The 8,224-nt window shown below is 50.8% G+C and overlaps 1 protein-coding gene across 9 annotated transcripts in view; it reads left to right on the top strand.

Annotated features, from left to right (window-relative positions):
• The first annotated feature begins 2,671 nt into the window (after window positions 1–2,671).
• The window catches only part of FOXN3 (forkhead box N3), a 218,092-nt gene continuing 212,539 nt past the window's right edge, over window positions 2,672–8,224 (top strand). For 7 of the 9 annotated variants that reach the window (XM_074868577.1, XM_074868576.1, XM_074868574.1 and 4 more), the window contains exon 1: window positions 3,215–3,323. The gene's annotated coding sequence lies outside the window, so the exon portion shown is untranslated. Of the gene's footprint in view, window positions 2,692–3,214; window positions 3,324–8,224 lie in introns of those variants that run through there. The other 2 variants (XM_074868571.1, XM_074868568.1) reach the window with 2 other exon arrangements.

Genomic DNA, 8,224 nt, shown 5'->3' with positions numbered 1-8,224 from the left:
TGCTCCCTCATAAATAATCACATGGGGCTACAGCAAGTCCTTGAAGAGACATGAGGGGTTTTACAGCAGGACCTACAGCTACTTTGTAGATGCAGTCACGCTCCTTTTGAGCTGCCTTGCCCATGGGACTGGAGCCGTTCCCAAGAGGGATCCCTGTGGCAAAGTGCTTCACATCTGCCTGTCCCCAGAGCAAGCACCACGTTGTGTCGGCAGCAGAGAGGAGGCAGCAAGGACATTTTTTCTTGAGACAGGAGAAGAGCCACCCCAGGGCTGCTCTGGGGCTGTAAGCTCTTGGGCCAAGGGGCCAGAAATAACCCCGGAGCATGACAGCTGGAGAGCCCATATTTACAGACTCTCCAAGAAAACAAGGCTTAATGAAGAACTCAAAGGAGCCTAGACAAAATGGGCTGACATGGACATACGAAAATGTTCTACAGGATAAATCATAAATCCTCCCCCATTTGGAGAGGTAAGAATTTCAACTCCATTAATTTCATCTGGCAGATACAGATAACAAAGCAGCCCTCTAGATGGGAGAGTTAACAGTGCTAAGATTGATATGGAGATTTGAGATGCACTTGTAGACATAGGAAAAATGCATCTCTGAGAAAGTTTCCACTATTAATATTTTTCCCTTGTAAATGTGGGTCTTCTAAAACACTCTTTTCTTTAGGAAGGATCTAAATGAAAAGGAGGTGGGAAGTAGAGCTACAAAGCATGTAAGAAAGCCTCAAATACATGAGTGGGAGGAAGGAGGAAGAAATGAAAGAATAATGAAGCTTGCATCACTGGGAGCAAACAACAGAAAAAGGGAAATGCACGCACTTGTGGCTAAATTTTCCAGGAACTTAGGCTGAGGTTTAAAACTGCTGTGGTTAGCATAGATACAGGCACAGAGTAATTCAGATGACCTGATCAAAGGACAAAGAAACACTACTACGGATTTCATTAGGAAAATTACCTGGCTTAGAGTTAACGGTTAAGCACAGGAAAATCTGCCTTCTTCATAGTGTTGATACGGAGTAGCCCTGCAATGAGTAATCAACACACGTAGTGCCTATGATGATTATGCGATTTGGGGATTCCCTCAATGAGGCCGGGATTTTGCCCTTCATGGAGACTCCTGTTGGCATCTGTGGGATTTCCCTATGTGGTGATGTTGCAAACAGGTTTTTATATTTTAAAAATTAATAGATGTTTTGTTATTAACATGGTGCTCAGGGTCCCCAGCTCTAGCTGCATCGATAGTTGAGCCCAAATGCTCAGCTACTCTTGGGGTGTTTACATTGAAACTACATCAGGTGTTTCTACTTCAAGAGCATCTCTAGTGGCTTCCATGCCAATGGCTACCCATCTGAACTAGGAAACAAGCCTGGAAAAGGATCCCGGGGTTGGATTTATTCCATGCCTTCTGATTTTTTGTCAGTGCTTTGCTGTAAGAGCACTTACAGCGAGCAGGGCTGATCTCCTGCTGCAGTCTCAGGCATGTTGCAGAGCAGTCAGTAGAAAACTTTCAACTGAAGAGAACGAGGGACCTGTGTGTCTTACGTGGGATGGGAACGCCTCCATCTCCATGTCACCAAAACCAGCTATAAAAGGAAAACTGTAACTTTGCTCAGGAAACCCCAGGGTTTTATATTCACTTTAGAATAAACTGAGCCTGTCCATCCATTGAAGATGCGAGCATCAGGGAATCAACAGGAGGTTATGGCCATCTGCACAGGACGAGCAGTGCCCAGGGATATAGCTAGGACCAAGGTGGGGGCAGGGAGAAGTTTCATGCCAGCAATTTTACGAATGAAAGGACAGAGCACCTACTTCAACCTATGCTGGCTTTTCAAAATCCATCCTGAGACAGCAAGAAAAAAGGGCAGAGGAATGACATTTCTATTCCCTTCAACCAGTAAAACTGTATTTGATACAGAAAAACATTACTTCTTTTTTTCAAATCTTATAATCAAAATTCAGAGTTGCTATATTGTTGACCTCTGAAGGCTGCAATATACTGGTGCAGAATCTGGGTTTCTTTGCGTCACTCCCACACCAAAATGCATTGGGTCTGGTGTTGGGAGCCCTGTACAGTTGAGCAGTGGAGTTTGGGTAGGCAGGGAAAAGGGTTGGCAGGACACAGCTTTCCTTCTGCCCTCTGTCCAGCCTCAGTGTCAAGGAAAGGATGTATCCCTCAGGGGAAGAAAAATCTCATCCCATCCCAAACCAGTCATTCCCACATTATGGCAAAATAAATATAAAGGGACAAATCTAGGCTTTTCCTATAATCACTACAGCAGTCACACATACCTTGAATTGTCACTCTATAGGGTTGGCTGGAGAAAGGTAAATTTACAATGAATAATTAAATGCCCTTTACAGGCTTGACAGTTCCCCGGGCATGCGGCAGTGCTGGTGGCGCCAGCTCCGTGACCCTGCCAGCCTTTGCGCTCACAGGCAGGTCCCAGTTCAGCCCAAAGCTCCCTCTTCCCTGCTTTTATGGGAGCAAGGCGGGAGAGGCAGCAGGAGGAGGCTGGGATGAGGGTTGCAAAGGGGTAGAGGAGTGAGGAGGAGGAGGAGGCAGGGTGCACCCCTGGTACTGCAAGGACTCCTGGCAAGGGGGAGTTTTCTCTGTTTTCAACTGTAAAGAATCCAGTATAACGACGTGCCAGGCCTCGGTTGGAGCTCCCGGCTGGTGAGACGGTAACGAAAATAACACTTCCGCGGGTCTCAGTTTTCAACACGTGGAAGCCCGGCTGCAGGGGCACGAAGGTCGCTCACAGCTGCAACGGGAAGGCCACGGAAGGCAGCCGAGGCGTGCGGGCACGCACCGGCGGGTCGTGCCGCTCCCGGGCGGCGGGAGGGGCGGGCAGGGCGGGCGCCCCCGTGGGACAGCGGGCCCGAGCGGGGTTTCCCCAGCGCGGAGAAGAGCAGAAAGCGCGGGAGCGGCCACCCGCGCCTGCCCCCAGCCCCGGGGCAGCTGCGTCCCCACGAACCCGCAGGAAAACACCCCTCGGGGAGCAGCACCCCCGGCCCGCCCTCCGCACTCCCCCCCGCTCCCGAAGTTTCCTTCGGGGAGGCCCAGCCCGGGCGCCCGCCGCCGGCTCCGGGGGGCGGCCCGGCGGGGTGGGGCGGGGCGGGCGGGCGGCGCTAGGGCCCGGCGGGGCGCGGCGCCGCCGCCGGGGGGGGTGGGTGGGGTGGGGGGCGGCAGGCGGCGGCGCGGGCAGCGGCTGCTCCCGCCGCGGGGCGCGGAGCGGGGCCGGCCGCGGGGAGCACCCACCCCCGCGGCGGCGGCGGCGGCGGCGGCGGCGGGAGCCCAGGGCCGCGGCGAGGAGGTAACGGCGGCGGCGATGGCGTTTCGCGGTGTCATTGGGAGCGTGTGCGTGGGTGCGGGTGGTGGGTAGGTGGGTGCCAGCCAGCCAGCCCCCGCCCCGGCAGCCGCCGCGCCCCGTCCCTCCCGGGGCAGGGAGCCCCGGCCAAACTTTTGGGGCCGCTGGGCCGTCGGCTGCCGCGGGCGGGCGGGCGGGCGGCGGCGCCCCGGGGAGTTAGTCGGGGCTGCCCCGCACCGCCCGCCCCCGTCCCGCCGCCGTGCAGCACCGCCGGGCGCGCAGCACCGCCGCGCTGGGGACGCGGAGGGCGGCCCGGCGGCGGCAGCCCGGCGGCGGCAGCCCGGCGGCGGGGCAGGGCCGCATCCCGGGCGGGCTGTGCCCCGGCAGCGCCGGCCCCGGGTCCGCGGGGGCGCCCGGCCGCGGCGGGAGGCGGGGAGGGAGGCGGCTGGAGCCCCGGCCGGGCCCCCGCGGGCGCTGGCGGGGCAGCCCCCCGCCGTCTCCCTTTTGTTCCTGCGTGCCGCCGGCTGTTCGATCCGCGCCCGGGAAGGAGCCGCTCCGCACCTCAGGGCTCCGGCTGTGTCTGCACACACGCCTGAAGGGCATCCTCTGGTAGGGCTGCTCTGCCGGAGCCGCCGGGAAACGTGGTTTCTTAATTTTCACACCAGCTCCTCTTTGCTTGCTGTTCCTCAGTGCTGACTCTTAACTTATGTGGAGTTACGGTGAATTAATTTCTTCACGATATATGCGTGTGTCCCTGCGCCCTGCAGAAGGGTTTCCTTATTAACCTGCCGACTACGCTGCGGTCGGTTGTTATTTATATTATCAAAAGCGTCTGTGAAAATCTGTTTGCACGGCTACGGCACGACTGCGCTTACAACCCAGTTTACTGAAACTTTAATTGCAGCAGGCGATGTTTTACTGTGGAGCCATTTACGTCAGAGCAGACCGGTACTCCGGTGGGATAACGGCGTCTCTTAGACGATCGTTTTTCACGCAGGGAGGGCTCGTGCTGTTTCATGGGATGAATCAGAAACCAAAATGAGCAAACAATGAAAATGAGTTTGTGTGGTATTGAAAAACCCAAAGTGGTATAAAGTCTGTTATGGGCACGGTAAATCAGGCAGCAAACCCCCAGTTTTCTCCAGCGTAGCCCACGTATCACCCAGTAAACAACATAAACTGATCACTTTGCAGCTGAAAATATAAGGCCTTGGAGCCCTGGCTGCCTAAGCGTTACGTGTCATTAAAGTAGCTCTCGTGGAGGAGAGGGACTGTCCCAGGAGCTGTAAAATCTATAAACACTTTTCTGATTGGTTTAAAAATTTAGACACAGGAAGCGGATGGTATCTAATAACAGACAAGTGGAGACACTGTTGTCATGGAAACTGAGAAGACTACCCCCCCTCCCATTTATTTGAAAAAAAAAAAAATAAAAAGAAAAAAAGTCTGCATATCATCAGAAATGCCTGCATACCGCCTTGGCTGCTGTTGCCTTTCCCACAGCATCTGTTGAAACCTGAGAATGTGCCTGTCAAATCAAGGTCATTTTACAATAAAACCTCATTCCGCTGTCTTCCCTTTTCCCTCTCTGGACGTTATCCCGCACTTTCCACCCAAGGAGGAGTTTGGGCGACGGAGCCCGCCTGCCCGTGCCTAGGGGCTGCCCTCCATATGGTGGGTGTCCTGCCCCAGCCAGGCCTGCAGCTGGGCAGCGGCTGCTGCTGGGGGGCACGAGGAAAGGCTCCAAGCAGGGAGATCGCGGGGGTTAAAACCCAAAAGTAGTGAGGGATTACTTTTTTTTTTTTTTAATCAAATGACCAGGCCATGTTCCTTTTTGTGGGAGTCTGTGAACCTGGTAGAGAAAGCTGGGATTGATTAGATCTCCCTCTGTTCCTCCTTATTTCAAAGTTATATTGTAATGTAATGATTTTGACTTGAATATTAAGGCCATTTCACAACTCTGCCTCACCTGCAAAAAAAAAAAAAAAGGCAAATAGCTATGGGAAACCCTGTGCAATTGCTTTTAATAAAAAAAAAATCACCATTTGGTTATAGCGTGCTATTTGAGGACAAAAGCAGAGATATGAGAATAAAATATACTTCATTACTGATGAATGCAGCATGAGAAAAATCAGACTATTATTGTGGTAAATTGAAGTTTTACTTTGCTGGACTATTGGAAGTTTATTGTGTGTGAAGGGAGAGAGCTATTTTGCTTTTGGAGCAGGAGAGAAGTATTTCATAGCAAACTCAAGAAAGGTTTTAGTGTGTTTGCTTATTTTCTTGGGCAGCAGTCACTGATTTCAGAAGTTTGTGATGGAGAGATGTCTTTGAGTATTCACTGCATTTTCTCGGAAACATTTCATTTTGTTGCTCCCTTTAATCTTCATTTTGCAGTGACCAAGCTGAGAAAAAGCACTTGAATGCTTCACCCACTGTATAAATCATCAGTTTGAAACCTTAAATGACCGGTTTGACCTCTGTGCCTCTTTTCTTGTGTATTTTATTTTTTGCATTATTATTTCTTAAGAAAACCAGAGGCTAGTGAGCAGGTCTTGTGGATCAGGAGGTAAATCCTGTAGGGTGCTGAGGTGAAGGTGCTCAGTGCCATTTCCATCCACACCTTTGGATCTTGCCATCTGAAAAAACCAGGGCCTGGCTTTAAAATCTGGCTCTGGGCAGAGCAGCCTAAAGGGATGGTAGAGCCAGAGGGAGCAGCGCCTGCTCCTGCTCGAGGAGGCCCCGGTGGCCGCTGGGCTGGGACCACAGCGGGGTGCAGGAGCTGGAACCCCCTCCCTGTGGTGGGGAAAGGCTTAGGGAGTCGGGCAGATGCGTGTTTAATCCAGCTGACATCTGATTAGCTATATGCTGCTTTTAATTGATGTGGAGTTCAAATGGAGAAAGTTTGGCTCGGTAGCGAAAGCGTGCTTGCTTCTAGAAGTGAATTTCCTGTTGTCAGGAGCACCCTTATCTGCAGGAAGGTTCGCCGGCAGGAAGTGTGTCAGTTACTTGTTTTTACATAGTGAAGGAAATGAGCTGCATTAGGTACTTTCTAGATTTACCCTTCATCGTCCTCCGTGTCTGTGCTACTCTATTTCTCTCTAATAGTTTTAGTTTGTAGAAGTTTTATGATGTAAGTCATTCCCAAGGGAAATGCAGGAAGTTAAATGCTTGTGTTGTCCAGCCATTTTTTTGCTATTATAAAAAAACACCCCACCAACCTCTCAGGGCCACTTTTTCAAAAGTATCCAATTTGCAATTTATACCTTTTGAGCCTCATTAATGATACTCAGATAGGCTTTTTTTTTCTTCCCCCGCCTTAGAATGAAAGATCAAAAAATGCACCAGTTATTTTACTAATAGGAGCAGTCCTTACACTTCTGAACTGCCTTTCATCATGGATCATAAATCACTTTACAGAAATTAATTTTTTAATATCCACAGAAGTTGTATGAGCATAGGAAGCCCAAACGTAGCATTTCACATGGACAGCCCAAAGTTGCAAGGCAAATTAGGAGCAGAGCTTGGAGTCAAATTAATTGCCCCTTAATTAGCAATTGCTAATGCATTAAAACTTTGAAAATGTGTCTGCCTTTCCAGAGTGCGCTCATGCTAATGCGCAGTGCAGCGTGTATGTACTTGGGATGTGGGGTTGGGGGAGAGAATATAAGCAGTGGTTCCAGAAAATACCAGTCATTTACTGGTCCCTGTCCAGCCTGGTGTGGCTGGGATGCCAGGTTGAAGGCTTGTAGGATTAGGCATGGCTTTGGACGAAGGTCCAGACTAAAGCTGAGGTCTGGGGTTTAGATCTTTGTGTTCTAGTAAGCAGGGAGGTTCAGGGAAATAAACATTATTTCTCTGATGTCGGCTCACAACAGAGTACTTATGGTGTTAAGCTGAACTTTCACAGAGCGTTTTGAGGGGGAGACATGGAAAAGTTACATAAACTTGTAAGAAGCTGCCTGGCACGCTGAGCAGCTTCAAGTAGTGATTTTTGGCATAGGAGATGTCTTGGTGTTAAGAGCTGTTCCTGGCAGAAGAGGCTGCCAGGGCTGTCCAGAAGCCTAAGCTCGGCTGGAATGGGACCATCCTGGCTGATGCCGGAATTTGCCAGTTCATGACTTCAGATGTAACAGTGCAGCACAACTTTGGCCACAATTTTGAAATATTTCTAATGAAACTGCATTTGGCTTGTTACCTGCTCTCATGGCCAATCCAAAGTAAAACTGTAACAAAATAAAGAAGGAAGTTAAAAAAAAAAAGGACTCCAACAAAACGGCATTTCATTTAAATGTAAAACTTATGGCTGTGTTTTTTCAGAAGCGATCAGCTGGTTCTGGGAAACCAGCCTGAAGCTCTGGAAGGCAAGGTAGTTTTTGGGAACCGACTCTCTCCTAGGCACTGGAAATCCTGCTCCATTTAAAGTGGCCGAAGTTGAGCTGCCAAGCATCAGGGCAACTCAAACCCTCTTTAACTTCACTGTAACAGTTGAGGTGCCTTTAGGAGCCTTGGGACTTATAATTGATCTGGACTGAAGCTGGTTGTCTAGCCTAAAGTTTGCACCTTGGCTGCCTGCATAGCCAATGAAGGAGTGAGGCTCCCTGTGCCCCTTGAGGCTGGGCACAAAGCATTGGGATAGCCCTGCTCTGGAGGTGGGTGGTGAGAGGGGCCTGGGGAATGGCTAAAACTTGCCACAGCTGGACACATGACTTTCAGGTGGTTCAGGTCATGTAGGGCCACCCTCACATTAGCCCAGGTGCTGGTGGTCACTTGCTTGTCGGGGGTCAGTTTTCCCCCACCTCTCTTGGGGAGGAACAGAAGTGACATGTTACGCTCTTTCAAAATTCTCCCAAAAGCTCATCTATTCAGTAATGTCTGCAAAAATTGGACATGCTAAGTCTGCTGGA

Source organism: Strix uralensis, chromosome 4, assembly GCF_047716275.1.
Source record: "Strix uralensis isolate ZFMK-TIS-50842 chromosome 4, bStrUra1, whole genome shotgun sequence".
NCBI lineage: Eukaryota > Metazoa > Chordata > Aves > Strigiformes > Strigidae > Strix > Strix uralensis.
The sequence above is the reverse complement of the archived record's forward strand: the minus strand, read 5'-3'. Positions and strand labels throughout refer to the sequence as shown.